At 46.3% G+C, this 25,205-nt stretch overlaps 16 non-coding genes across 16 annotated transcripts; all 16 read left to right on the top strand.

Moving 5' to 3' along the window:
- The first annotated feature begins 1,162 nt into the window (after positions 1-1,162).
- Positions 1,163-1,353, top strand: LOC142268765 (U2 spliceosomal RNA). The gene has a single exon (XR_012734380.1). It is a non-coding gene; the product is annotated as a U2 spliceosomal RNA (small nuclear RNA).
- Positions 1,354-2,740: 1,387 nt separating this feature from the next.
- On the top strand, positions 2,741-2,931 carry LOC142268763 (U2 spliceosomal RNA). Its single transcript, XR_012734378.1, has one exon. It is a non-coding gene; the product is annotated as a U2 spliceosomal RNA (small nuclear RNA).
- A 1,387-nt stretch (positions 2,932-4,318) lies between these two features.
- On the top strand, positions 4,319-4,509 carry LOC142268762 (U2 spliceosomal RNA). Its single transcript, XR_012734377.1, has one exon. It is a non-coding gene; the product is annotated as a U2 spliceosomal RNA (small nuclear RNA).
- Positions 4,510-5,896: 1,387 nt separating this feature from the next.
- Positions 5,897-6,087, top strand: LOC142268761 (U2 spliceosomal RNA). The gene has a single exon (XR_012734376.1). It is a non-coding gene; the product is annotated as a U2 spliceosomal RNA (small nuclear RNA).
- Positions 6,088-7,474: 1,387 nt separating this feature from the next.
- LOC142268760 (U2 spliceosomal RNA) lies at positions 7,475-7,665 on the top strand. The gene has a single exon (XR_012734375.1). It is a non-coding gene; the product is annotated as a U2 spliceosomal RNA (small nuclear RNA).
- Positions 7,666-9,052: 1,387 nt separating this feature from the next.
- Positions 9,053-9,243, top strand: LOC142268759 (U2 spliceosomal RNA). The gene has a single exon (XR_012734374.1). It is a non-coding gene; the product is annotated as a U2 spliceosomal RNA (small nuclear RNA).
- A 1,387-nt stretch (positions 9,244-10,630) lies between these two features.
- LOC142268758 (U2 spliceosomal RNA) lies at positions 10,631-10,821 on the top strand. The gene has a single exon (XR_012734373.1). It is a non-coding gene; the product is annotated as a U2 spliceosomal RNA (small nuclear RNA).
- Positions 10,822-12,208: 1,387 nt separating this feature from the next.
- LOC142268757 (U2 spliceosomal RNA) lies at positions 12,209-12,399 on the top strand. The gene has a single exon (XR_012734372.1). It is a non-coding gene; the product is annotated as a U2 spliceosomal RNA (small nuclear RNA).
- Positions 12,400-13,786: 1,387 nt separating this feature from the next.
- Positions 13,787-13,977, top strand: LOC142268756 (U2 spliceosomal RNA). The gene has a single exon (XR_012734371.1). It is a non-coding gene; the product is annotated as a U2 spliceosomal RNA (small nuclear RNA).
- Positions 13,978-15,364: 1,387 nt separating this feature from the next.
- LOC142268754 (U2 spliceosomal RNA) lies at positions 15,365-15,555 on the top strand. The gene has a single exon (XR_012734370.1). It is a non-coding gene; the product is annotated as a U2 spliceosomal RNA (small nuclear RNA).
- Positions 15,556-16,942: 1,387 nt separating this feature from the next.
- LOC142268753 (U2 spliceosomal RNA) lies at positions 16,943-17,133 on the top strand. Its single transcript, XR_012734369.1, has one exon. It is a non-coding gene; the product is annotated as a U2 spliceosomal RNA (small nuclear RNA).
- A 1,387-nt stretch (positions 17,134-18,520) lies between these two features.
- LOC142268801 (U2 spliceosomal RNA) lies at positions 18,521-18,711 on the top strand. The gene has a single exon (XR_012734408.1). It is a non-coding gene; the product is annotated as a U2 spliceosomal RNA (small nuclear RNA).
- Positions 18,712-20,098: 1,387 nt separating this feature from the next.
- On the top strand, positions 20,099-20,289 carry LOC142268789 (U2 spliceosomal RNA). The gene has a single exon (XR_012734401.1). It is a non-coding gene; the product is annotated as a U2 spliceosomal RNA (small nuclear RNA).
- A 1,387-nt stretch (positions 20,290-21,676) lies between these two features.
- LOC142268776 (U2 spliceosomal RNA) lies at positions 21,677-21,867 on the top strand. The gene has a single exon (XR_012734390.1). It is a non-coding gene; the product is annotated as a U2 spliceosomal RNA (small nuclear RNA).
- Positions 21,868-23,254: 1,387 nt separating this feature from the next.
- LOC142268764 (U2 spliceosomal RNA) lies at positions 23,255-23,445 on the top strand. The gene has a single exon (XR_012734379.1). It is a non-coding gene; the product is annotated as a U2 spliceosomal RNA (small nuclear RNA).
- Positions 23,446-24,832: 1,387 nt separating this feature from the next.
- Positions 24,833-25,023, top strand: LOC142268748 (U2 spliceosomal RNA). Its single transcript, XR_012734368.1, has one exon. It is a non-coding gene; the product is annotated as a U2 spliceosomal RNA (small nuclear RNA).
- Positions 25,024-25,205: the final 182 nt, after the last annotated feature.

Genomic DNA, 25,205 nt, shown 5'->3' with positions numbered 1-25,205 from the left:
CAGTTCTCTGTCTTATCTAGATCATTTGCAATTGAATGGAATAGATCCCTTTTGGACAAAGTGGATTCACCTGCTGCTGCAGTGACCACAGGTGTGATAACATCTAGAATTGGCATCTGGTGCGATCTCTCTCCGCTTCCACTCCAAAGAAAGTTACCTGTTTATTCCTATCATGCATTGGTTTTTGGGGTTTTCTTTGAGTAATGATGATCTCTTTAGTAGTCTGTTGGCGCCCTCTCCTGGAGGAATAGTTTGCTTGCTCTTGGACATTCTAAAAGAGAGGTCATGATAGACATTGAGCTTCTGAGCTCAATTGGGGACAGTCATGGGTGATGAATGTTTGCAACCTACTGCGAAGCCTCATACCGCAATATAAGGAACGTCAAATACTAAGAAAGGGCGGCCTATGAAAGAATTACTACTTTCAATAAGTACACTTAAACGGCTAATTGGGAATAGAAAAACTGTAAAAAGCCCTCTGAGAAAGCCCCCCTCTAACCTTTGATAGTAAGCTTTTCTGTAGTCTGCCTGTTGATGTATTTTCCGTTTGAACTGTGCACAACATGAAGAGACGGAACACTGGCGGCTTGTCACAATGCCCCCCGATGACATCACAATAGCGCTGCTGCCTAGAAAACAAGCTGCGCAGAAGAAGTTGTTCTTTGGGTGGGAGGGTGGGCTAGTGGAAGGAGGGGGCAATCTCTTTTTTTCCCGGGTGGTAGGGGGATGACAGGAGAAGGGAAGCGGGTGGTGAGAAAGGTACAGAGGGCAGGGTTTGGGGGCTGGGAAGGAAAGGGAAAAGATTAGGGTTTGGGGATGATGAAAGGGCTTTCTACGGGTAAGGATGGCAAAGGGTGGCAGTGACGGAAAGTCAGGCAACCTGTCCTGTCCGTCTTTTTGTATCGTGAATTGGAAAGACTGCAAGGGGGAGGGGAGTTGCTTGCGCCCTAAAGGAGGAGTTATTCAGATTCATTGCAGTGGGCGGCGGCTGCAAAACGCACCATTCTTCTTGTTTTGGCTCTGCAAAGCAGCCTTTTCAAGGGTTGGCTTGGGTGACAAAATGTCTTGTGTAGGCGTGGGTTTGTCTCCCTCTCGCTCTCTCTCCCTAAGATGTGTCCGGCATAGGCCAGGGTGCCACTCGAGGCCCAAACCAATTCTGGTTATCGCTTCTCGGCCTTTTGGCTAAGATCAAGTGTAGTATCTGTTCTTATCAGTTTAATATCTGATACGTCCCCTATCTGGGGACCATATATTAAATGGATTTTTAGAACAGGGAGATGGAAAAAGAGCTTGCTCTGTCCACTCCACGCATTGACCTGGTATTGCAGTACCTCCAGGAACGGTGCACCCCTTCTTAACCCAGTTTCCAAAAGCAGAACTCAATTCACCTGATTCATATTAGCCCGATTTAATGAATTGGAAGAAAGCATACGTCTTCATATGCACCTCAATTTGGCCCATTCACTTTTCACACTTCCTCCTTTTGTTTTTTATCTTTCACACTTTTGACTTTCTTTATTCATCCAAATAGCAAACTCATCACCACTCAACCTGACCAACTCGGCTATGTCCCCGTGCTGCAGTTCTCTGTCTTATCTAGATCATTTGCAATTGAATGGAATAGATCCCTTTTGGACAAAGTGGATTCACCTGCTGCTGCAGTGACCACAGGTGTGATAACATCTAGAATTGGCATCTGGTGCGATCTCTCCGCTTCCACTCCAAAGAAAGTTACCTGTTTATTCCTATCATGCATTGGTTTTTGGGGTTTTCTTTGAGTAATGATGATCTCTTTAGTAGTCTGTTGGCGCCCTCTCCTGGAGGAATAGTTTGCTTGCTCTTGGACATTCTAAAAGAGAGGTCATGATAGACATTGAGCTTCTGAGCTCAATTGGGGACAGTCATGGGTGATGAATGTTTGCAACCTACTGCGAAGCCTCATACCGCAATATAAGGAACGTCAAATACTAAGAAAGGGCGGCCTATGAAAGAATTACTACTTTCAATAAGTACACTTAAACGGCTAATTGGGAATAGAAAAACTGTAAAAAGCCCTCTGAGAAAGCCCCCCTCTAACCTTTGATAGTAAGCTTTTCTGTAGTCTGCCTGTTGATGTATTTTCCGTTTGAACTGTGCACAACATGAAGAGACGGAACACTGGCGGCTTGTCACAATGCCCCCCGATGACATCACAATAGCGCTGCTGCCTAGAAAACAAGCTGCGCAGAAGAAGTTGTTCTTTGGGTGGGAGGGTGGGCTAGTGGAAGGAGGGGGCAATCTCTTTTTTTCCCGGGTGGTAGGGGGATGACAGGAGAAGGGAAGCGGGTGGTGAGAAAGGTACAGAGGGCAGGGTTTGGGGGCTGGGAAGGAAAGGGAAAAGATTAGGGTTTGGGGATGATGAAAGGGCTTTCTACGGGTAAGGATGGCAAAGGGTGGCAGTGACGGAAAGTCAGGCAACCTGTCCTGTCCGTCTTTTTGTATCGTGAATTGGAAAGACTGCAAGGGGGAGGGGAGTTGCTTGCGCCCTAAAGGAGGAGTTATTCAGATTCATTGCAGTGGGCGGCGGCTGCAAAACGCACCATTCTTCTTGTTTTGGCTCTGCAAAGCAGCCTTTTCAAGGGTTGGCTTGGGTGACAAAATGTCTTGTGTAGGCGTGGGTTTGTCTCCCTCTCGCTCTCTCTCCCTAAGATGTGTCCGGCATAGGCCAGGGTGCCACTCGAGGCCCAAACCAATTCTGGTTATCGCTTCTCGGCCTTTTGGCTAAGATCAAGTGTAGTATCTGTTCTTATCAGTTTAATATCTGATACGTCCCCTATCTGGGGACCATATATTAAATGGATTTTTAGAACAGGGAGATGGAAAAAGAGCTTGCTCTGTCCACTCCACGCATTGACCTGGTATTGCAGTACCTCCAGGAACGGTGCACCCCTTCTTAACCCAGTTTCCAAAAGCAGAACTCAATTCACCTGATTCATATTAGCCCGATTTAATGAATTGGAAGAAAGCATACGTCTTCATATGCACCTCAATTTGGCCCATTCACTTTTCACACTTCCTCCTTTTGTTTTTTATCTTTCACACTTTTGACTTTCTTTATTCATCCAAATAGCAAACTCATCACCACTCAACCTGACCAACTCGGCTATGTCCCCGTGCTGCAGTTCTCTGTCTTATCTAGATCATTTGCAATTGAATGGAATAGATCCCTTTTGGACAAAGTGGATTCACCTGCTGCTGCAGTGACCACAGGTGTGATAACATCTAGAATTGGCATCTGGTGCGATCTCTCCGCTTCCACTCCAAAGAAAGTTACCTGTTTATTCCTATCATGCATTGGTTTTTGGGGTTTTCTTTGAGTAATGATGATCTCTTTAGTAGTCTGTTGGCGCCCTCTCCTGGAGGAATAGTTTGCTTGCTCTTGGACATTCTAAAAGAGAGGTCATGATAGACATTGAGCTTCTGAGCTCAATTGGGGACAGTCATGGGTGATGAATGTTTGCAACCTACTGCGAAGCCTCATACCGCAATATAAGGAACGTCAAATACTAAGAAAGGGCGGCCTATGAAAGAATTACTACTTTCAATAAGTACACTTAAACGGCTAATTGGGAATAGAAAAACTGTAAAAAGCCCTCTGAGAAAGCCCCCCTCTAACCTTTGATAGTAAGCTTTTCTGTAGTCTGCCTGTTGATGTATTTTCCGTTTGAACTGTGCACAACATGAAGAGACGGAACACTGGCGGCTTGTCACAATGCCCCCCGATGACATCACAATAGCGCTGCTGCCTAGAAAACAAGCTGCGCAGAAGAAGTTGTTCTTTGGGTGGGAGGGTGGGCTAGTGGAAGGAGGGGGCAATCTCTTTTTTTCCCGGGTGGTAGGGGGATGACAGGAGAAGGGAAGCGGGTGGTGAGAAAGGTACAGAGGGCAGGGTTTGGGGGCTGGGAAGGAAAGGGAAAAGATTAGGGTTTGGGGATGATGAAAGGGCTTTCTACGGGTAAGGATGGCAAAGGGTGGCAGTGACGGAAAGTCAGGCAACCTGTCCTGTCCGTCTTTTTGTATCGTGAATTGGAAAGACTGCAAGGGGGAGGGGAGTTGCTTGCGCCCTAAAGGAGGAGTTATTCAGATTCATTGCAGTGGGCGGCGGCTGCAAAACGCACCATTCTTCTTGTTTTGGCTCTGCAAAGCAGCCTTTTCAAGGGTTGGCTTGGGTGACAAAATGTCTTGTGTAGGCGTGGGTTTGTCTCCCTCTCGCTCTCTCTCCCTAAGATGTGTCCGGCATAGGCCAGGGTGCCACTCGAGGCCCAAACCAATTCTGGTTATCGCTTCTCGGCCTTTTGGCTAAGATCAAGTGTAGTATCTGTTCTTATCAGTTTAATATCTGATACGTCCCCTATCTGGGGACCATATATTAAATGGATTTTTAGAACAGGGAGATGGAAAAAGAGCTTGCTCTGTCCACTCCACGCATTGACCTGGTATTGCAGTACCTCCAGGAACGGTGCACCCCTTCTTAACCCAGTTTCCAAAAGCAGAACTCAATTCACCTGATTCATATTAGCCCGATTTAATGAATTGGAAGAAAGCATACGTCTTCATATGCACCTCAATTTGGCCCATTCACTTTTCACACTTCCTCCTTTTGTTTTTTATCTTTCACACTTTTGACTTTCTTTATTCATCCAAATAGCAAACTCATCACCACTCAACCTGACCAACTCGGCTATGTCCCCGTGCTGCAGTTCTCTGTCTTATCTAGATCATTTGCAATTGAATGGAATAGATCCCTTTTGGACAAAGTGGATTCACCTGCTGCTGCAGTGACCACAGGTGTGATAACATCTAGAATTGGCATCTGGTGCGATCTCTCCGCTTCCACTCCAAAGAAAGTTACCTGTTTATTCCTATCATGCATTGGTTTTTGGGGTTTTCTTTGAGTAATGATGATCTCTTTAGTAGTCTGTTGGCGCCCTCTCCTGGAGGAATAGTTTGCTTGCTCTTGGACATTCTAAAAGAGAGGTCATGATAGACATTGAGCTTCTGAGCTCAATTGGGGACAGTCATGGGTGATGAATGTTTGCAACCTACTGCGAAGCCTCATACCGCAATATAAGGAACGTCAAATACTAAGAAAGGGCGGCCTATGAAAGAATTACTACTTTCAATAAGTACACTTAAACGGCTAATTGGGAATAGAAAAACTGTAAAAAGCCCTCTGAGAAAGCCCCCCTCTAACCTTTGATAGTAAGCTTTTCTGTAGTCTGCCTGTTGATGTATTTTCCGTTTGAACTGTGCACAACATGAAGAGACGGAACACTGGCGGCTTGTCACAATGCCCCCCGATGACATCACAATAGCGCTGCTGCCTAGAAAACAAGCTGCGCAGAAGAAGTTGTTCTTTGGGTGGGAGGGTGGGCTAGTGGAAGGAGGGGGCAATCTCTTTTTTTCCCGGGTGGTAGGGGGATGACAGGAGAAGGGAAGCGGGTGGTGAGAAAGGTACAGAGGGCAGGGTTTGGGGGCTGGGAAGGAAAGGGAAAAGATTAGGGTTTGGGGATGATGAAAGGGCTTTCTACGGGTAAGGATGGCAAAGGGTGGCAGTGACGGAAAGTCAGGCAACCTGTCCTGTCCGTCTTTTTGTATCGTGAATTGGAAAGACTGCAAGGGGGAGGGGAGTTGCTTGCGCCCTAAAGGAGGAGTTATTCAGATTCATTGCAGTGGGCGGCGGCTGCAAAACGCACCATTCTTCTTGTTTTGGCTCTGCAAAGCAGCCTTTTCAAGGGTTGGCTTGGGTGACAAAATGTCTTGTGTAGGCGTGGGTTTGTCTCCCTCTCGCTCTCTCTCCCTAAGATGTGTCCGGCATAGGCCAGGGTGCCACTCGAGGCCCAAACCAATTCTGGTTATCGCTTCTCGGCCTTTTGGCTAAGATCAAGTGTAGTATCTGTTCTTATCAGTTTAATATCTGATACGTCCCCTATCTGGGGACCATATATTAAATGGATTTTTAGAACAGGGAGATGGAAAAAGAGCTTGCTCTGTCCACTCCACGCATTGACCTGGTATTGCAGTACCTCCAGGAACGGTGCACCCCTTCTTAACCCAGTTTCCAAAAGCAGAACTCAATTCACCTGATTCATATTAGCCCGATTTAATGAATTGGAAGAAAGCATACGTCTTCATATGCACCTCAATTTGGCCCATTCACTTTTCACACTTCCTCCTTTTGTTTTTTATCTTTCACACTTTTGACTTTCTTTATTCATCCAAATAGCAAACTCATCACCACTCAACCTGACCAACTCGGCTATGTCCCCGTGCTGCAGTTCTCTGTCTTATCTAGATCATTTGCAATTGAATGGAATAGATCCCTTTTGGACAAAGTGGATTCACCTGCTGCTGCAGTGACCACAGGTGTGATAACATCTAGAATTGGCATCTGGTGCGATCTCTCCGCTTCCACTCCAAAGAAAGTTACCTGTTTATTCCTATCATGCATTGGTTTTTGGGGTTTTCTTTGAGTAATGATGATCTCTTTAGTAGTCTGTTGGCGCCCTCTCCTGGAGGAATAGTTTGCTTGCTCTTGGACATTCTAAAAGAGAGGTCATGATAGACATTGAGCTTCTGAGCTCAATTGGGGACAGTCATGGGTGATGAATGTTTGCAACCTACTGCGAAGCCTCATACCGCAATATAAGGAACGTCAAATACTAAGAAAGGGCGGCCTATGAAAGAATTACTACTTTCAATAAGTACACTTAAACGGCTAATTGGGAATAGAAAAACTGTAAAAAGCCCTCTGAGAAAGCCCCCCTCTAACCTTTGATAGTAAGCTTTTCTGTAGTCTGCCTGTTGATGTATTTTCCGTTTGAACTGTGCACAACATGAAGAGACGGAACACTGGCGGCTTGTCACAATGCCCCCCGATGACATCACAATAGCGCTGCTGCCTAGAAAACAAGCTGCGCAGAAGAAGTTGTTCTTTGGGTGGGAGGGTGGGCTAGTGGAAGGAGGGGGCAATCTCTTTTTTTCCCGGGTGGTAGGGGGATGACAGGAGAAGGGAAGCGGGTGGTGAGAAAGGTACAGAGGGCAGGGTTTGGGGGCTGGGAAGGAAAGGGAAAAGATTAGGGTTTGGGGATGATGAAAGGGCTTTCTACGGGTAAGGATGGCAAAGGGTGGCAGTGACGGAAAGTCAGGCAACCTGTCCTGTCCGTCTTTTTGTATCGTGAATTGGAAAGACTGCAAGGGGGAGGGGAGTTGCTTGCGCCCTAAAGGAGGAGTTATTCAGATTCATTGCAGTGGGCGGCGGCTGCAAAACGCACCATTCTTCTTGTTTTGGCTCTGCAAAGCAGCCTTTTCAAGGGTTGGCTTGGGTGACAAAATGTCTTGTGTAGGCGTGGGTTTGTCTCCCTCTCGCTCTCTCTCCCTAAGATGTGTCCGGCATAGGCCAGGGTGCCACTCGAGGCCCAAACCAATTCTGGTTATCGCTTCTCGGCCTTTTGGCTAAGATCAAGTGTAGTATCTGTTCTTATCAGTTTAATATCTGATACGTCCCCTATCTGGGGACCATATATTAAATGGATTTTTAGAACAGGGAGATGGAAAAAGAGCTTGCTCTGTCCACTCCACGCATTGACCTGGTATTGCAGTACCTCCAGGAACGGTGCACCCCTTCTTAACCCAGTTTCCAAAAGCAGAACTCAATTCACCTGATTCATATTAGCCCGATTTAATGAATTGGAAGAAAGCATACGTCTTCATATGCACCTCAATTTGGCCCATTCACTTTTCACACTTCCTCCTTTTGTTTTTTATCTTTCACACTTTTGACTTTCTTTATTCATCCAAATAGCAAACTCATCACCACTCAACCTGACCAACTCGGCTATGTCCCCGTGCTGCAGTTCTCTGTCTTATCTAGATCATTTGCAATTGAATGGAATAGATCCCTTTTGGACAAAGTGGATTCACCTGCTGCTGCAGTGACCACAGGTGTGATAACATCTAGAATTGGCATCTGGTGCGATCTCTCCGCTTCCACTCCAAAGAAAGTTACCTGTTTATTCCTATCATGCATTGGTTTTTGGGGTTTTCTTTGAGTAATGATGATCTCTTTAGTAGTCTGTTGGCGCCCTCTCCTGGAGGAATAGTTTGCTTGCTCTTGGACATTCTAAAAGAGAGGTCATGATAGACATTGAGCTTCTGAGCTCAATTGGGGACAGTCATGGGTGATGAATGTTTGCAACCTACTGCGAAGCCTCATACCGCAATATAAGGAACGTCAAATACTAAGAAAGGGCGGCCTATGAAAGAATTACTACTTTCAATAAGTACACTTAAACGGCTAATTGGGAATAGAAAAACTGTAAAAAGCCCTCTGAGAAAGCCCCCCTCTAACCTTTGATAGTAAGCTTTTCTGTAGTCTGCCTGTTGATGTATTTTCCGTTTGAACTGTGCACAACATGAAGAGACGGAACACTGGCGGCTTGTCACAATGCCCCCCGATGACATCACAATAGCGCTGCTGCCTAGAAAACAAGCTGCGCAGAAGAAGTTGTTCTTTGGGTGGGAGGGTGGGCTAGTGGAAGGAGGGGGCAATCTCTTTTTTTCCCGGGTGGTAGGGGGATGACAGGAGAAGGGAAGCGGGTGGTGAGAAAGGTACAGAGGGCAGGGTTTGGGGGCTGGGAAGGAAAGGGAAAAGATTAGGGTTTGGGGATGATGAAAGGGCTTTCTACGGGTAAGGATGGCAAAGGGTGGCAGTGACGGAAAGTCAGGCAACCTGTCCTGTCCGTCTTTTTGTATCGTGAATTGGAAAGACTGCAAGGGGGAGGGGAGTTGCTTGCGCCCTAAAGGAGGAGTTATTCAGATTCATTGCAGTGGGCGGCGGCTGCAAAACGCACCATTCTTCTTGTTTTGGCTCTGCAAAGCAGCCTTTTCAAGGGTTGGCTTGGGTGACAAAATGTCTTGTGTAGGCGTGGGTTTGTCTCCCTCTCGCTCTCTCTCCCTAAGATGTGTCCGGCATAGGCCAGGGTGCCACTCGAGGCCCAAACCAATTCTGGTTATCGCTTCTCGGCCTTTTGGCTAAGATCAAGTGTAGTATCTGTTCTTATCAGTTTAATATCTGATACGTCCCCTATCTGGGGACCATATATTAAATGGATTTTTAGAACAGGGAGATGGAAAAAGAGCTTGCTCTGTCCACTCCACGCATTGACCTGGTATTGCAGTACCTCCAGGAACGGTGCACCCCTTCTTAACCCAGTTTCCAAAAGCAGAACTCAATTCACCTGATTCATATTAGCCCGATTTAATGAATTGGAAGAAAGCATACGTCTTCATATGCACCTCAATTTGGCCCATTCACTTTTCACACTTCCTCCTTTTGTTTTTTATCTTTCACACTTTTGACTTTCTTTATTCATCCAAATAGCAAACTCATCACCACTCAACCTGACCAACTCGGCTATGTCCCCGTGCTGCAGTTCTCTGTCTTATCTAGATCATTTGCAATTGAATGGAATAGATCCCTTTTGGACAAAGTGGATTCACCTGCTGCTGCAGTGACCACAGGTGTGATAACATCTAGAATTGGCATCTGGTGCGATCTCTCCGCTTCCACTCCAAAGAAAGTTACCTGTTTATTCCTATCATGCATTGGTTTTTGGGGTTTTCTTTGAGTAATGATGATCTCTTTAGTAGTCTGTTGGCGCCCTCTCCTGGAGGAATAGTTTGCTTGCTCTTGGACATTCTAAAAGAGAGGTCATGATAGACATTGAGCTTCTGAGCTCAATTGGGGACAGTCATGGGTGATGAATGTTTGCAACCTACTGCGAAGCCTCATACCGCAATATAAGGAACGTCAAATACTAAGAAAGGGCGGCCTATGAAAGAATTACTACTTTCAATAAGTACACTTAAACGGCTAATTGGGAATAGAAAAACTGTAAAAAGCCCTCTGAGAAAGCCCCCCTCTAACCTTTGATAGTAAGCTTTTCTGTAGTCTGCCTGTTGATGTATTTTCCGTTTGAACTGTGCACAACATGAAGAGACGGAACACTGGCGGCTTGTCACAATGCCCCCCGATGACATCACAATAGCGCTGCTGCCTAGAAAACAAGCTGCGCAGAAGAAGTTGTTCTTTGGGTGGGAGGGTGGGCTAGTGGAAGGAGGGGGCAATCTCTTTTTTTCCCGGGTGGTAGGGGGATGACAGGAGAAGGGAAGCGGGTGGTGAGAAAGGTACAGAGGGCAGGGTTTGGGGGCTGGGAAGGAAAGGGAAAAGATTAGGGTTTGGGGATGATGAAAGGGCTTTCTACGGGTAAGGATGGCAAAGGGTGGCAGTGACGGAAAGTCAGGCAACCTGTCCTGTCCGTCTTTTTGTATCGTGAATTGGAAAGACTGCAAGGGGGAGGGGAGTTGCTTGCGCCCTAAAGGAGGAGTTATTCAGATTCATTGCAGTGGGCGGCGGCTGCAAAACGCACCATTCTTCTTGTTTTGGCTCTGCAAAGCAGCCTTTTCAAGGGTTGGCTTGGGTGACAAAATGTCTTGTGTAGGCGTGGGTTTGTCTCCCTCTCGCTCTCTCTCCCTAAGATGTGTCCGGCATAGGCCAGGGTGCCACTCGAGGCCCAAACCAATTCTGGTTATCGCTTCTCGGCCTTTTGGCTAAGATCAAGTGTAGTATCTGTTCTTATCAGTTTAATATCTGATACGTCCCCTATCTGGGGACCATATATTAAATGGATTTTTAGAACAGGGAGATGGAAAAAGAGCTTGCTCTGTCCACTCCACGCATTGACCTGGTATTGCAGTACCTCCAGGAACGGTGCACCCCTTCTTAACCCAGTTTCCAAAAGCAGAACTCAATTCACCTGATTCATATTAGCCCGATTTAATGAATTGGAAGAAAGCATACGTCTTCATATGCACCTCAATTTGGCCCATTCACTTTTCACACTTCCTCCTTTTGTTTTTTATCTTTCACACTTTTGACTTTCTTTATTCATCCAAATAGCAAACTCATCACCACTCAACCTGACCAACTCGGCTATGTCCCCGTGCTGCAGTTCTCTGTCTTATCTAGATCATTTGCAATTGAATGGAATAGATCCCTTTTGGACAAAGTGGATTCACCTGCTGCTGCAGTGACCACAGGTGTGATAACATCTAGAATTGGCATCTGGTGCGATCTCTCCGCTTCCACTCCAAAGAAAGTTACCTGTTTATTCCTATCATGCATTGGTTTTTGGGGTTTTCTTTGAGTAATGATGATCTCTTTAGTAGTCTGTTGGCGCCCTCTCCTGGAGGAATAGTTTGCTTGCTCTTGGACATTCTAAAAGAGAGGTCATGATAGACATTGAGCTTCTGAGCTCAATTGGGGACAGTCATGGGTGATGAATGTTTGCAACCTACTGCGAAGCCTCATACCGCAATATAAGGAACGTCAAATACTAAGAAAGGGCGGCCTATGAAAGAATTACTACTTTCAATAAGTACACTTAAACGGCTAATTGGGAATAGAAAAACTGTAAAAAGCCCTCTGAGAAAGCCCCCCTCTAACCTTTGATAGTAAGCTTTTCTGTAGTCTGCCTGTTGATGTATTTTCCGTTTGAACTGTGCACAACATGAAGAGACGGAACACTGGCGGCTTGTCACAATGCCCCCCGATGACATCACAATAGCGCTGCTGCCTAGAAAACAAGCTGCGCAGAAGAAGTTGTTCTTTGGGTGGGAGGGTGGGCTAGTGGAAGGAGGGGGCAATCTCTTTTTTTCCCGGGTGGTAGGGGGATGACAGGAGAAGGGAAGCGGGTGGTGAGAAAGGTACAGAGGGCAGGGTTTGGGGGCTGGGAAGGAAAGGGAAAAGATTAGGGTTTGGGGATGATGAAAGGGCTTTCTACGGGTAAGGATGGCAAAGGGTGGCAGTGACGGAAAGTCAGGCAACCTGTCCTGTCCGTCTTTTTGTATCGTGAATTGGAAAGACTGCAAGGGGGAGGGGAGTTGCTTGCGCCCTAAAGGAGGAGTTATTCAGATTCATTGCAGTGGGCGGCGGCTGCAAAACGCACCATTCTTCTTGTTTTGGCTCTGCAAAGCAGCCTTTTCAAGGGTTGGCTTGGGTGACAAAATGTCTTGTGTAGGCGTGGGTTTGTCTCCCTCTCGCTCTCTCTCCCTAAGATGTGTCCGGCATAGGCCAGGGTGCCACTCGAGGCCCAAACCAATTCTGGTTATCGCTTCTCGGCCTTTTGGCTAAGATCAAGTGTAGTATCTGTTCTTATCAGTTTAATATCTGATACGTCCCCTATCTGGGGACCATATATTAAATGGATTTTTAGAACAGGGAGATGGAAAAAGAGCTTGCTCTGTCCACTCCACGCATTGACCTGGTATTGCAGTACCTCCAGGAACGGTGCACCCCTTCTTAACCCAGTTTCCAAAAGCAGAACTCAATTCACCTGATTCATATTAGCCCGATTTAATGAATTGGAAGAAAGCATACGTCTTCATATGCACCTCAATTTGGCCCATTCACTTTTCACACTTCCTCCTTTTGTTTTTTATCTTTCACACTTTTGACTTTCTTTATTCATCCAAATAGCAAACTCATCACCACTCAACCTGACCAACTCGGCTATGTCCCCGTGCTGCAGTTCTCTGTCTTATCTAGATCATTTGCAATTGAATGGAATAGATCCCTTTTGGACAAAGTGGATTCACCTGCTGCTGCAGTGACCACAGGTGTGATAACATCTAGAATTGGCATCTGGTGCGATCTCTCCGCTTCCACTCCAAAGAAAGTTACCTGTTTATTCCTATCATGCATTGGTTTTTGGGGTTTTCTTTGAGTAATGATGATCTCTTTAGTAGTCTGTTGGCGCCCTCTCCTGGAGGAATAGTTTGCTTGCTCTTGGACATTCTAAAAGAGAGGTCATGATAGACATTGAGCTTCTGAGCTCAATTGGGGACAGTCATGGGTGATGAATGTTTGCAACCTACTGCGAAGCCTCATACCGCAATATAAGGAACGTCAAATACTAAGAAAGGGCGGCCTATGAAAGAATTACTACTTTCAATAAGTACACTTAAACGGCTAATTGGGAATAGAAAAACTGTAAAAAGCCCTCTGAGAAAGCCCCCCTCTAACCTTTGATAGTAAGCTTTTCTGTAGTCTGCCTGTTGATGTATTTTCCGTTTGAACTGTGCACAACATGAAGAGACGGAACACTGGCGGCTTGTCACAATGCCCCCCGATGACATCACAATAGCGCTGCTGCCTAGAAAACAAGCTGCGCAGAAGAAGTTGTTCTTTGGGTGGGAGGGTGGGCTAGTGGAAGGAGGGGGCAATCTCTTTTTTTCCCGGGTGGTAGGGGGATGACAGGAGAAGGGAAGCGGGTGGTGAGAAAGGTACAGAGGGCAGGGTTTGGGGGCTGGGAAGGAAAGGGAAAAGATTAGGGTTTGGGGATGATGAAAGGGCTTTCTACGGGTAAGGATGGCAAAGGGTGGCAGTGACGGAAAGTCAGGCAACCTGTCCTGTCCGTCTTTTTGTATCGTGAATTGGAAAGACTGCAAGGGGGAGGGGAGTTGCTTGCGCCCTAAAGGAGGAGTTATTCAGATTCATTGCAGTGGGCGGCGGCTGCAAAACGCACCATTCTTCTTGTTTTGGCTCTGCAAAGCAGCCTTTTCAAGGGTTGGCTTGGGTGACAAAATGTCTTGTGTAGGCGTGGGTTTGTCTCCCTCTCGCTCTCTCTCCCTAAGATGTGTCCGGCATAGGCCAGGGTGCCACTCGAGGCCCAAACCAATTCTGGTTATCGCTTCTCGGCCTTTTGGCTAAGATCAAGTGTAGTATCTGTTCTTATCAGTTTAATATCTGATACGTCCCCTATCTGGGGACCATATATTAAATGGATTTTTAGAACAGGGAGATGGAAAAAGAGCTTGCTCTGTCCACTCCACGCATTGACCTGGTATTGCAGTACCTCCAGGAACGGTGCACCCCTTCTTAACCCAGTTTCCAAAAGCAGAACTCAATTCACCTGATTCATATTAGCCCGATTTAATGAATTGGAAGAAAGCATACGTCTTCATATGCACCTCAATTTGGCCCATTCACTTTTCACACTTCCTCCTTTTGTTTTTTATCTTTCACACTTTTGACTTTCTTTATTCATCCAAATAGCAAACTCATCACCACTCAACCTGACCAACTCGGCTATGTCCCCGTGCTGCAGTTCTCTGTCTTATCTAGATCATTTGCAATTGAATGGAATAGATCCCTTTTGGACAAAGTGGATTCACCTGCTGCTGCAGTGACCACAGGTGTGATAACATCTAGAATTGGCATCTGGTGCGATCTCTCCGCTTCCACTCCAAAGAAAGTTACCTGTTTATTCCTATCATGCATTGGTTTTTGGGGTTTTCTTTGAGTAATGATGATCTCTTTAGTAGTCTGTTGGCGCCCTCTCCTGGAGGAATAGTTTGCTTGCTCTTGGACATTCTAAAAGAGAGGTCATGATAGACATTGAGCTTCTGAGCTCAATTGGGGACAGTCATGGGTGATGAATGTTTGCAACCTACTGCGAAGCCTCATACCGCAATATAAGGAACGTCAAATACTAAGAAAGGGCGGCCTATGAAAGAATTACTACTTTCAATAAGTACACTTAAACGGCTAATTGGGAATAGAAAAACTGTAAAAAGCCCTCTGAGAAAGCCCCCCTCTAACCTTTGATAGTAAGCTTTTCTGTAGTCTGCCTGTTGATGTATTTTCCGTTTGAACTGTGCACAACATGAAGAGACGGAACACTGGCGGCTTGTCACAATGCCCCCCGATGACATCACAATAGCGCTGCTGCCTAGAAAACAAGCTGCGCAGAAGAAGTTGTTCTTTGGGTGGGAGGGTGGGCTAGTGGAAGGAGGGGGCAATCTCTTTTTTTCCCGGGTGGTAGGGGGATGACAGGAGAAGGGAAGCGGGTGGTGAGAAAGGTACAGAGGGCAGGGTTTGGGGGCTGGGAAGGAAAGGGAAAAGATTAGGGTTTGGGGATGATGAAAGGGCTTTCTACGGGTAAGGATGGCAAAGGGTGGCAGTGACGGAAAGTCAGGCAACCTGTCCTGTCCGTCTTTTTGTATCGTGAATTGGAAAGACTGCAAGGGGGAGGGGAGTTGCTTGCGCCCTAAAGGAGGAGTTATTCAGATTCATTGCAGTGGGCGGCGGCTGCAAAACGCACCATTCTTCTTGTTTTGGCTCTGCAAAGCAGCCTTTTCAAGGGTTGGCTTGGGTGACAAAATGTCTTGTGTAGGCGTGGGTTTGTCTCCCTCTCGCTCTCTCTCCCTAAGATGTGTCCGGCATAGGCCAGGGTGCCACTCGAGGCCCAAACCAATTCTGGTTATCGCTTCTCGGCCTTTTGGCTAAGATCAAGTGTAGTATCTGTTCTTATCAGTTTAATATCTGATACGTCCCCTATCTGGGGACCATATATTAAATGGATTTTTAGAACAGGGAGATGGAAAAAGAGCTTGCTCTGTCCACTCCACGCATTGACCTGGTATTGCAGTACCTCCAGGAACGGTGCACCCCTTCTTAACCCAGTTTCCAAAAGCAGAACTCAATTCACCTGATTCATATTAGCCCGATTTAATGAATTGGAAGAAAGCATACGTCTTCATATGCACCTCAATTTGGCCCATTCACTTTTCACACTTCCTCCTTTTGTTTTTTATCTTTCACACTTTTGACTTTCTTTATTCATCCAAATAGCAAACTCATCACCACTCAACCTGACCAACTCGGCTATGTCCCCGTGCTGCAGTTCTCTGTCTTATCTAGATCATTTGCAATTGAATGGAATAGATCCCTTTTGGACAAAGTGGATTCACCTGCTGCTGCAGTGACCACAGGTGTGATAACATCTAGAATTGGCATCTGGTGCGATCTCTCCGCTTCCACTCCAAAGAAAGTTACCTGTTTATTCCTATCATGCATTGGTTTTTGGGGTTTTCTTTGAGTAATGATGATCTCTTTAGTAGTCTGTTGGCGCCCTCTCCTGGAGGAATAGTTTGCTTGCTCTTGGACATTCTAAAAGAGAGGTCATGATAGACATTGAGCTTCTGAGCTCAATTGGGGACAGTCATGGGTGATGAATGTTTGCAACCTACTGCGAAGCCTCATACCGCAATATAAGGAACGTCAAATACTAAGAAAGGGCGGCCTATGAAAGAATTACTACTTTCAATAAGTACACTTAAACGGCTAATTGGGAATCGAAAAACTGTAAAAAGCCCTCTGAGAAAGCCCCCCTCTAACCTTTGATAGTAAGCTTTTCTGTAGTCTGCCTGTTGATGTATTTTCCGTTTGAACTGTGCACAACATGAAGAGACGGAACACTGGCGGCTTGTCACAATGCCCCCCGATGACATCACAATAGCGCTGCTGCCTAGAAAACAAGCTGCGCAGAAGAAGTTGTTCTTTGGGTGGGAGGGTGGGCTAGTGGAAGGAGGGGGCAATCTCTTTTTTTCCCGGGTGGTAGGGGGATGACAGGAGAAGGGAAGCGGGTGGTGAGAAAGGTACAGAGGGCAGGGTTTGGGGGCTGGGAAGGAAAGGGAAAAGATTAGGGTTTGGGGATGATGAAAGGGCTTTCTACGGGTAAGGATGGCAAAGGGTGGCAGTGACGGAAAGTCAGGCAACCTGTCCTGTCCGTCTTTTTGTATCGTGAATTGGAAAGACTGCAAGGGGGAGGGGAGTTGCTTGCGCCCTAAAGGAGGAGTTATTCAGATTCATTGCAGTGGGCGGCGGCTGCAAAACGCACCATTCTTCTTGTTTTGGCTCTGCAAAGCAGCCTTTTCAAGGGTTGGCTTGGGTGACAAAATGTCTTGTGTAGGCGTGGGTTTGTCTCCCTCTCGCTCTCTCTCCCTAAGATGTGTCCGGCATAGGCCAGGGTGCCACTCGAGGCCCAAACCAATTCTGGTTATCGCTTCTCGGCCTTTTGGCTAAGATCAAGTGTAGTATCTGTTCTTATCAGTTTAATATCTGATACGTCCCCTATCTGGGGACCATATATTAAATGGATTTTTAGAACAGGGAGATGGAAAAAGAGCTTGCTCTGTCCACTCCACGCATTGACCTGGTATTGCAGTACCTCCAGGAACGGTGCACCCCTTCTTAACCCAGTTTCCAAAAGCAGAACTCAATTCACCTGATTCATATTAGCCCGATTTAATGAATTGGAAGAAAGCATACGTCTTCATATGCACCTCAATTTGGCCCATTCACTTTTCACACTTCCTCCTTTTGTTTTTTATCTTTCACACTTTTGACTTTCTTTATTCATCCAAATAGCAAACTCATCACCACTCAACCTGACCAACTCGGCTATGTCCCCGTGCTGCAGTTCTCTGTCTTATCTAGATCATTTGCAATTGAATGGAATAGATCCCTTTTGGACAAAGTGGATTCACCTGCTGCTGCAGTGACCACAGGTGTGATAACATCTAGAATTGGCATCTGGTGCGATCTCTCCGCTTCCACTCCAAAGAAAGTTACCTGTTTATTCCTATCATGCATTGGTTTTTGGGGTTTTCTTTGAGTAATGATGATCTCTTTAGTAGTCTGTTGGCGCCCTCTCCTGGAGGAATAGTTTGCTTGCTCTTGGACATTCTAAAAGAGAGGTCATGATAGACATTGAGCTTCTGAGCTCAATTGGGGACAGTCATGGGTGATGAATGTTTGCAACCTACTGCGAAGCCTCATACCGCAATATAAGGAACGTCAAATACTAAGAAAGGGCGGCCTATGAAAGAATTACTACTTTCAATAAGTACACTTAAACGGCTAATTGGGAATAGAAAAACTGTAAAAAGCCCTCTGAGAAAGCCCCCCTCTAACCTTTGATAGTAAGCTTTTCTGTAGTCTGCCTGTTGATGTATTTTCCGTTTGAACTGTGCACAACATGAAGAGACGGAACACTGGCGGCTTGTCACAATGCCCCCCGATGACATCACAATAGCGCTGCTGCCTAGAAAACAAGCTGCGCAGAAGAAGTTGTTCTTTGGGTGGGAGGGTGGGCTAGTGGAAGGAGGGGGCAATCTCTTTTTTTCCCGGGTGGTAGGGGGATGACAGGAGAAGGGAAGCGGGTGGTGAGAAAGGTACAGAGGGCAGGGTTTGGGGGCTGGGAAGGAAAGGGAAAAGATTAGGGTTTGGGGATGATGAAAGGGCTTTCTACGGGTAAGGATGGCAAAGGGTGGCAGTGACGGAAAGTCAGGCAACCTGTCCTGTCCGTCTTTTTGTATCGTGAATTGGAAAGACTGCAAGGGGGAGGGGAGTTGCTTGCGCCCTAAAGGAGGAGTTATTCAGATTCATTGCAGTGGGCGGCGGCTGCAAAACGCACCATTCTTCTTGTTTTGGCTCTGCAAAGCAGCCTTTTCAAGGGTTGGCTTGGGTGACAAAATGTCTTGTGTAGGCGTGGGTTTGTCTCCCTCTCGCTCTCTCTCCCTAAGATGTGTCCGGCATAGGCCAGGGTGCCACTCGAGGCCCAAACCAATTCTGGTTATCGCTTCTCGGCCTTTTGGCTAAGATCAAGTGTAGTATCTGTTCTTATCAGTTTAATATCTGATACGTCCCCTATCTGGGGACCATATATTAAATGGATTTTTAGAACAGGGAGATGGAAAAAGAGCTTGCTCTGTCCACTCCACGCATTGACCTGGTATTGCAGTACCTCCAGGAACGGTGCACCCCTTCTTAACCCAGTTTCCAAAAGCAGAACTCAATTCACCTGATTCATATTAGCCCGATTTAATGAATTGGAAGAAAGCATACGTCTTCATATGCACCTCAATTTGGCCCATTCACTTTTCACACTTCCTCCTTTTGTTTTTTATCTTTCACACTTTTGACTTTCTTTATTCATCCAAATAGCAAACTCATCACCACTCAACCTGACCAACTCGGCTATGTCCCCGTGCTGCAGTTCTCTGTCTTATCTAGATCATTTGCAATTGAATGGAATAGATCCCTTTTGGACAAAGTGGATTCACCTGCTGCTGCAGTGACCACAGGTGTGATAACATCTAGAATTGGCATCTGGTGCGATCTCTCCGCTTCCACTCCAAAGAAAGTTACCTGTTTATTCCTATCATGCATTGGTTTTTGGGGTTTTCTTTGAGTAATGATGATCTCTTTAGTAGTCTGTTGGCGCCCTCTCCTGGAGGAATAGTTTGCTTGCTCTTGGACATTCTAAAAGAGAGGTCATGATAGACATTGAGCTTCTGAGCTCAATTGGGGACAGTCATGGGTGATGAATGTTTGCAACCTACTGCGAAGCCTCATACCGCAATATAAGGAACGTCAAATACTAAGAAAGGGCGGCCTATGAAAGAATTACTACTTTCAATAAGTACACTTAAACGGCTAATTGGGAATAGAAAAACTGTAAAAAGCCCTCTGAGAAAGCCCCCCTCTAACCTTTGATAGTAAGCTTTTCTGTAGTCTGCCTGTTGATGTATTTTCCGTTTGAACTGTGCACAACATGAAGAGACGGAACACTGGCGGCTTGTCACAATGCCCCCCGATGACATCACAATAGCGCTGCTGCCTAGAAAACAAGCTGCGCAGAAGAAGTTGTTCTTTGGGTGGGAGGGTGGGCTAGTGGAAGGAGGGGGCAATCTCTTTTTTTCCCGGGTGGTAGGGGGATGACAGGAGAAGGGAAGCGGGTGGTGAGAAAGGTACAGAGGGCAGGGTTTGGGGGCTGGGAAGGAAAGGGAAAAGATTAGGGTTTGGGGATGATGAAAGGGCTTTCTACGGGTAAGGATGGCAAAGGGTGGCAGTGACGGAAAGTCAGGCAACCTGTCCTGTCCGTCTTTTTGTATCGTGAATTGGAAAGACTGCAAGGGGGAGGGGAGTTGCTTGCGCCCTAAAGGAGGAGTTATTCAGATTCATTGCAGTGGGCGGCGGCTGCAAAACGCACCATTCTTCTTGTTTTGGCTCTGCAAAGCAGCCTTTTCAAGGGTTGGCTTGGGTGACAAAATGTCTTGTGTAGGCGTGGGTTTGTCTCCCTCTCGCTCTCTCTCCCTAAGATGTGTCCGGCATAGGCCAGGGTGCCACTCGAGGCCCAAACCAATTCTGGTTATCGCTTCTCGGCCTTTTGGCTAAGATCAAGTGTAGTATCTGTTCTTATCAGTTTAATATCTGATACGTCCCCTATCTGGGGACCATATATTAAATGGATTTTTAGAACAGGGAGATGGAAAAAGAGCTTGCTCTGTCCACTCCACGCATTGACCTGGTATTGCAGTACCTCCAGGAACGGTGCACCCCTTCTTAACCCAGTTTCCAAAAGCAGAACTCAATTCACCTGATTCATATTAGCCCGATTTAATGAATTGGAAGAAAGCATACGTCTTCATATGCACCTCAATTTGGCCCATTCACTTTTCACACTTCCTCCTTTTGTTTTTTATCTTTCACACTTTTGACTTTCTTTATTCATCCAAATAGCAAACTCATCACCACTCAACCTGACCAACTCGGCTATGTCCCCGTGCTGCAGTTCTCTGTCTTATCTAGATCATTTGCAATTGAATGGAATAGATCCCTTTTGGACAAAGTGGATTCACCTGCTGCTGCAGTGACCACAGGTGTGATAACATCTAGAATTGGCATCTGGTGCGATCTCTCCGCTTCCACTCCAAAGAAAGTTACCTGTTTATTCCTATCATGCATTGGTTTTTGGGGTTTTCTTTGAGTAATGATGATCTCTTTAGTAGTCTGTTGGCGCCCTCTCCTGGAGGAATAGTTTGCTTGCTCTTGGACATTCTAAAAGAGAGGTCATGATAGACATTGAGCTTCTGAGCTCAATTGGGGACAGTCATGGGTGATGAATGTTTGCAACCTACTGCGAAGCCTCATACCGCAATATAAGGAACGTCAAATACTAAGAAAGGGCGGCCTATGAAAGAATTACTACTTTCAATAAGTACACTTAAACGGCTAATTGGGAATAGAAAAACTGTAAAAAGCCCTCTGAGAAAGCCCCCCTCTAACCTTTGATAGTAAGCTTTTCTGTAGTCTGCCTGTTGATGTATTTTCCGTTTGAACTGTGCACAACATGAAGAGACGGAACACTGGCGGCTTGTCACAATGCCCCCCGATGACATCACAATAGCGCTGCTGCCTAGAAAACAAGCTGCGCAGAAGAAGTTGTTCTTTGGGTGGGAGGGTGGGCTAGTGGAAGGAGGGGGCAATCTCTTTTTTTCCCGGGTGGTAGGGGGATGACAGGAGAAGGGAAGCGGGTGGTGAGAAAGGTACAGAGGGCAGGGTTTGGGGGCTGGGAAGGAAAGGGAAAAGATTAGGGTTTGGGGATGATGAAAGGGCTTTCTACGGGTAAGGATGGCAAAGGGTGGCAGTGACGGAAAGTCAGGCAACCTGTCCTGTCCGTCTTTTTGTATCGTGAATTGGAAAGACTGCAAGGGGGAGGGGAGTTGCTTGCGCCCTAAAGGAGGAGTTATTCAGATTCATTGCAGTGGGCGGCGGCTGCAAAACGCACCATTCTTCTTGTTTTGGCTCTGCAAAGCAGCCTTTTCAAGGGTTGGCTTGGGTGACAAAATGTCTTGTGTAGGCGTGGGTTTGTCTCCCTCTCGCTCTCTCTCCCTAAGATGTGTCCGGCATAGGCCAGGGTGCCACTCGAGGCCCAAACCAATTCTGGTTATCGCTTCTCGGCCTTTTGGCTAAGATCAAGTGTAGTATCTGTTCTTATCAGTTTAATATCTGATACGTCCCCTATCTGGGGACCATATATTAAATGGATTTTTAGAACAGGGAGATGGAAAAAGAGCTTGCTCTGTCCACTCCACGCATTGACCTGGTATTGCAGTACCTCCAGGAACGGTGCACCCCTTCTTAACCCAGTTTCCAAAAGCAGAACTCAATTCACCTGATTCATATTAGCCCGATTTAATGAATTGGAAGAAAGCATACGTCTTCATATGCACCTCAATTTGGCCCATTCACTTTTCACACTTCCTCCTTTTGTTTTTTATCTTTCACACTTTTGACTTTCTTTATTCATCCAAATAGCAAACTCATCACCACTCAACCTGACCAACTCGGCTATGTCCCCGTGCTGCAGTTCTCTGTCTTATCTAGATCATTTGCAATTGAATGGAATAGATCCCTTTTGGACAAAGTGGATTCACCTGCTGCTGCAGTGACCACAGGTGTGATAACATCTAGAATTGGCATCTGGTGCGATCTCTCCGCTTCCACTCCAAAGAAAGTTACCTGTTTATTCCTATCATGCATTGGTTTTTGGGGTTTTCTTTGAGTAATGATGATCTCTTTAGTAGTCTGTTGGCGCCCTCTCCTGGAGGAATAGTTTGCTTGCTCTTGGACATTCTAAAAGAGAGGTCATGATAGACATTGAGCTTCTGAGCTCAATTGGGGACAGTCATGGGTGATGAATGTTTGCAACCTACTGCGAAGCCTCATACCGCAATATAAGGAACGTCAAATACTAAGAAAGGGCGGCCTATGAAAGAATTACTACTTTCAATAAGTACACTTAAACGGCTAATTGGGAATAGAAAAACTGTAAAAAGCCCTCTGAGAAAGCCCCCCTCTAACCTTTGATAGTAAGCTTTTCTGTAGTCTGCCTGTTGATGTATTTTCCGTTTGAACTGTGCACAACATGAAGAGACGGAACACTGGCGGCTTGTCACAATGCCCCCCGATGACATCACAATAGCGCTGCTGCCTAGAAAACAAGCTGCGCAGAAGAAGTTGTTCTTTGGGTGGGAGGGTGGGCTAGTGGAAGGAGGGGGCAATCTCTTTTTTTCCCGGGTGGTAGGGGGATGACAGGAGAAGGGAAGCGGGTGGTGAGAAAGGTACAGAGGGCAGGGTTTGGGGGCTGGGAAGGAAAGGGAAAAGATTAGGGTTTGGGGATGATGAAAGGGCTTTCTACGGGTAAGGATGGCAAAGGGTGGCAGTGACGGAAAGTCAGGCAACCTGTCCTGTCCGTCTTTTTGTATCGTGAATTGGAAAGACTGCAAGGGGGAGGGGAGTTGCTTGCGCCCTAAAGGAGGAGTTATTCAGATTCATTGCAGTGGGCGGCGGCTGCAAAACGCACCATTCTTCTTGTTTTGGCTCTGCAAAGCAGCCTTTTCAAGGGTTGGCTTGGGTGACAAAATGTCTTGTGTAGGCGTGGGTTTGTCTCCCTCTCGCTCTCTCTCCCTAAGATGTGTCCGGCATAGGCCAGGGTGCCACTCGAGGCCCAAACCAATTCTGGTTATCGCTTCTCGGCCTTTTGGCTAAGATCAAGTGTAGTATCTGTTCTTATCAGTTTAATATCTGATACGTCCCCTATCTGGGGACCATATATTAAATGGATTTTTAGAACAGGGAGATGGAAAAAGAGCTTGCTCTGTCCACTCCACGCATTGACCTGGTATTGCAGTACCTCCAGGAACGGTGCACCCCTTCTTAACCCAGTTTCCAAAAGCAGAACTCAATTCACCTGATTCATATTAGCCCGATTTAATGAATTGGAAGAAAGCATACGTCTTCATATGCACCTCAATTTGGCCCATTCACTTTTCACACTTCCTCCTTTTGTTTTTTATCTTTCACACTTTTGACTTTCTTTATTCATCCAAATAGCAAACTCATCACCACTCAACCTGACCAACTCGGCTATGTCCCCGTGCTGCAGTTCTCTGTCTTATCTAGATCATTTGCAATTGAATGGAATAGATCCCTTTTGGACAAAGTGGATTCACCTGCTGCTGCAGTGACCACAGGTGTGATAACATCTAGAATTGGCATCTGGTGCGATCTCTCCGCTTCCACTCCAAAGAAAGTTACCTGTTTATTCCTATCATGCATTGGTTTTTGGGGTTTTCTTTGAGTAATGATGATCTCTTTAGTAGTCTGTTGGCGCCCTCTCCTGGAGGAATAGTTTGCTTGCTCTTGGACATTCTAAAAGAGAGGTCATGATAGACATTGAGCTTCTGAGCTCAATTGGGGACAGTCATGGGTGATGAATGTTTGCAACCTACTGCGAAGCCTCATACCGCAATATAAGGAACGTCAAATACTAAGAAAGGGCGGCCTATGAAAGAATTACTACTTTCAATAAGTACACTTAAACGGCTAATTGGGAATAGAAAAACTGTAAAAAGCCCTCTGAGAAAGCCCCCCTCTAACCTTTGATAGTAAGCTTTTCTGTAGTCTGCCTGTTGATGTATTTTCCGTTTGAACTGTGCACAACATGAAGAGACGGAACACTGGCGGCTTGTCACAATGCCCCCCGATGACATCACAATAGCGCTGCTGCCTAGAAAACAAGCTGCGCAGAAGAAGTTGTTCTTTGGGTGGGAGGGTGGGCTAGTGGAAGGAGGGGGCAATCTCTTTTTTTCCCGGGTGGTAGGGGGATGACAGGAGAAGGGAAGCGGGTGGTGAGAAAGGTACAGAGGGCAGGGTTTGGGGGCTGGGAAGGAAAGGGAAAAGATTAGGGTTTGGGGATGATGAAAGGGCTTTCTACGGGTAAGGATGGCAAAGGGTGGCAGTGACGGAAAGTCAGGCAACCTGTCCTGTCCGTCTTTTTGTATCGTGAATTGGAAAGACTGCAAGGGGGAGGGGAGTTGCTTGCGCCCTAAAGGAGGAGTTATTCAGATTCATTGCAGTGGGCGGCGGCTGCAAAACGCACCATTCTTCTTGTTTTGGCTCTGCAAAGCAGCCTTTTCAAGGGTTGGCTTGGGTGACAAAATGTCTTGTGTAGGCGTGGGTTTGTCTCCCTCTCGCTCTCTCTCCCTAAGATGTGTCCGGCATAGGCCAGGGTGCCACTCGAGGCCCAAACCAATTCTGGTTATCGCTTCTCGGCCTTTTGGCTAAGATCAAGTGTAGTATCTGTTCTTATCAGTTTAATATCTGATACGTCCCCTATCTGGGGACCATATATTAAATGGATTTTTAGAACAGGGAGATGGAAAAAGAGCTTGCTCTGTCCACTCCACGCATTGACCTGGTATTGCAGTACCTCCAGGAACGGTGCACCCCTTCTTAACCCAGTTTCCAAAAGCAGAACTCAATTCACCTGATTCATATTAGCCCGATTTAATGAATTGGAAGAAAGCATACGTCTTCATATGCACCTCAATTTGGCCCATTCACTTTTCACACTTCCTCCTTTTGTTTTTTATCTTTCACACTTTTGACTTTCTTTATTCATCCAAATAGCAAA

The sequence above is a fragment of the Anomaloglossus baeobatrachus genome, unplaced genomic scaffold (genome assembly GCF_048569485.1).
Source record: "Anomaloglossus baeobatrachus isolate aAnoBae1 unplaced genomic scaffold, aAnoBae1.hap1 Scaffold_3096, whole genome shotgun sequence".
Taxonomy (NCBI): domain Eukaryota; kingdom Metazoa; phylum Chordata; class Amphibia; order Anura; family Aromobatidae; genus Anomaloglossus; species Anomaloglossus baeobatrachus.
Note: the sequence above shows the minus strand (reverse complement) of the source record. Positions and strands in the feature narration are given on the sequence as shown.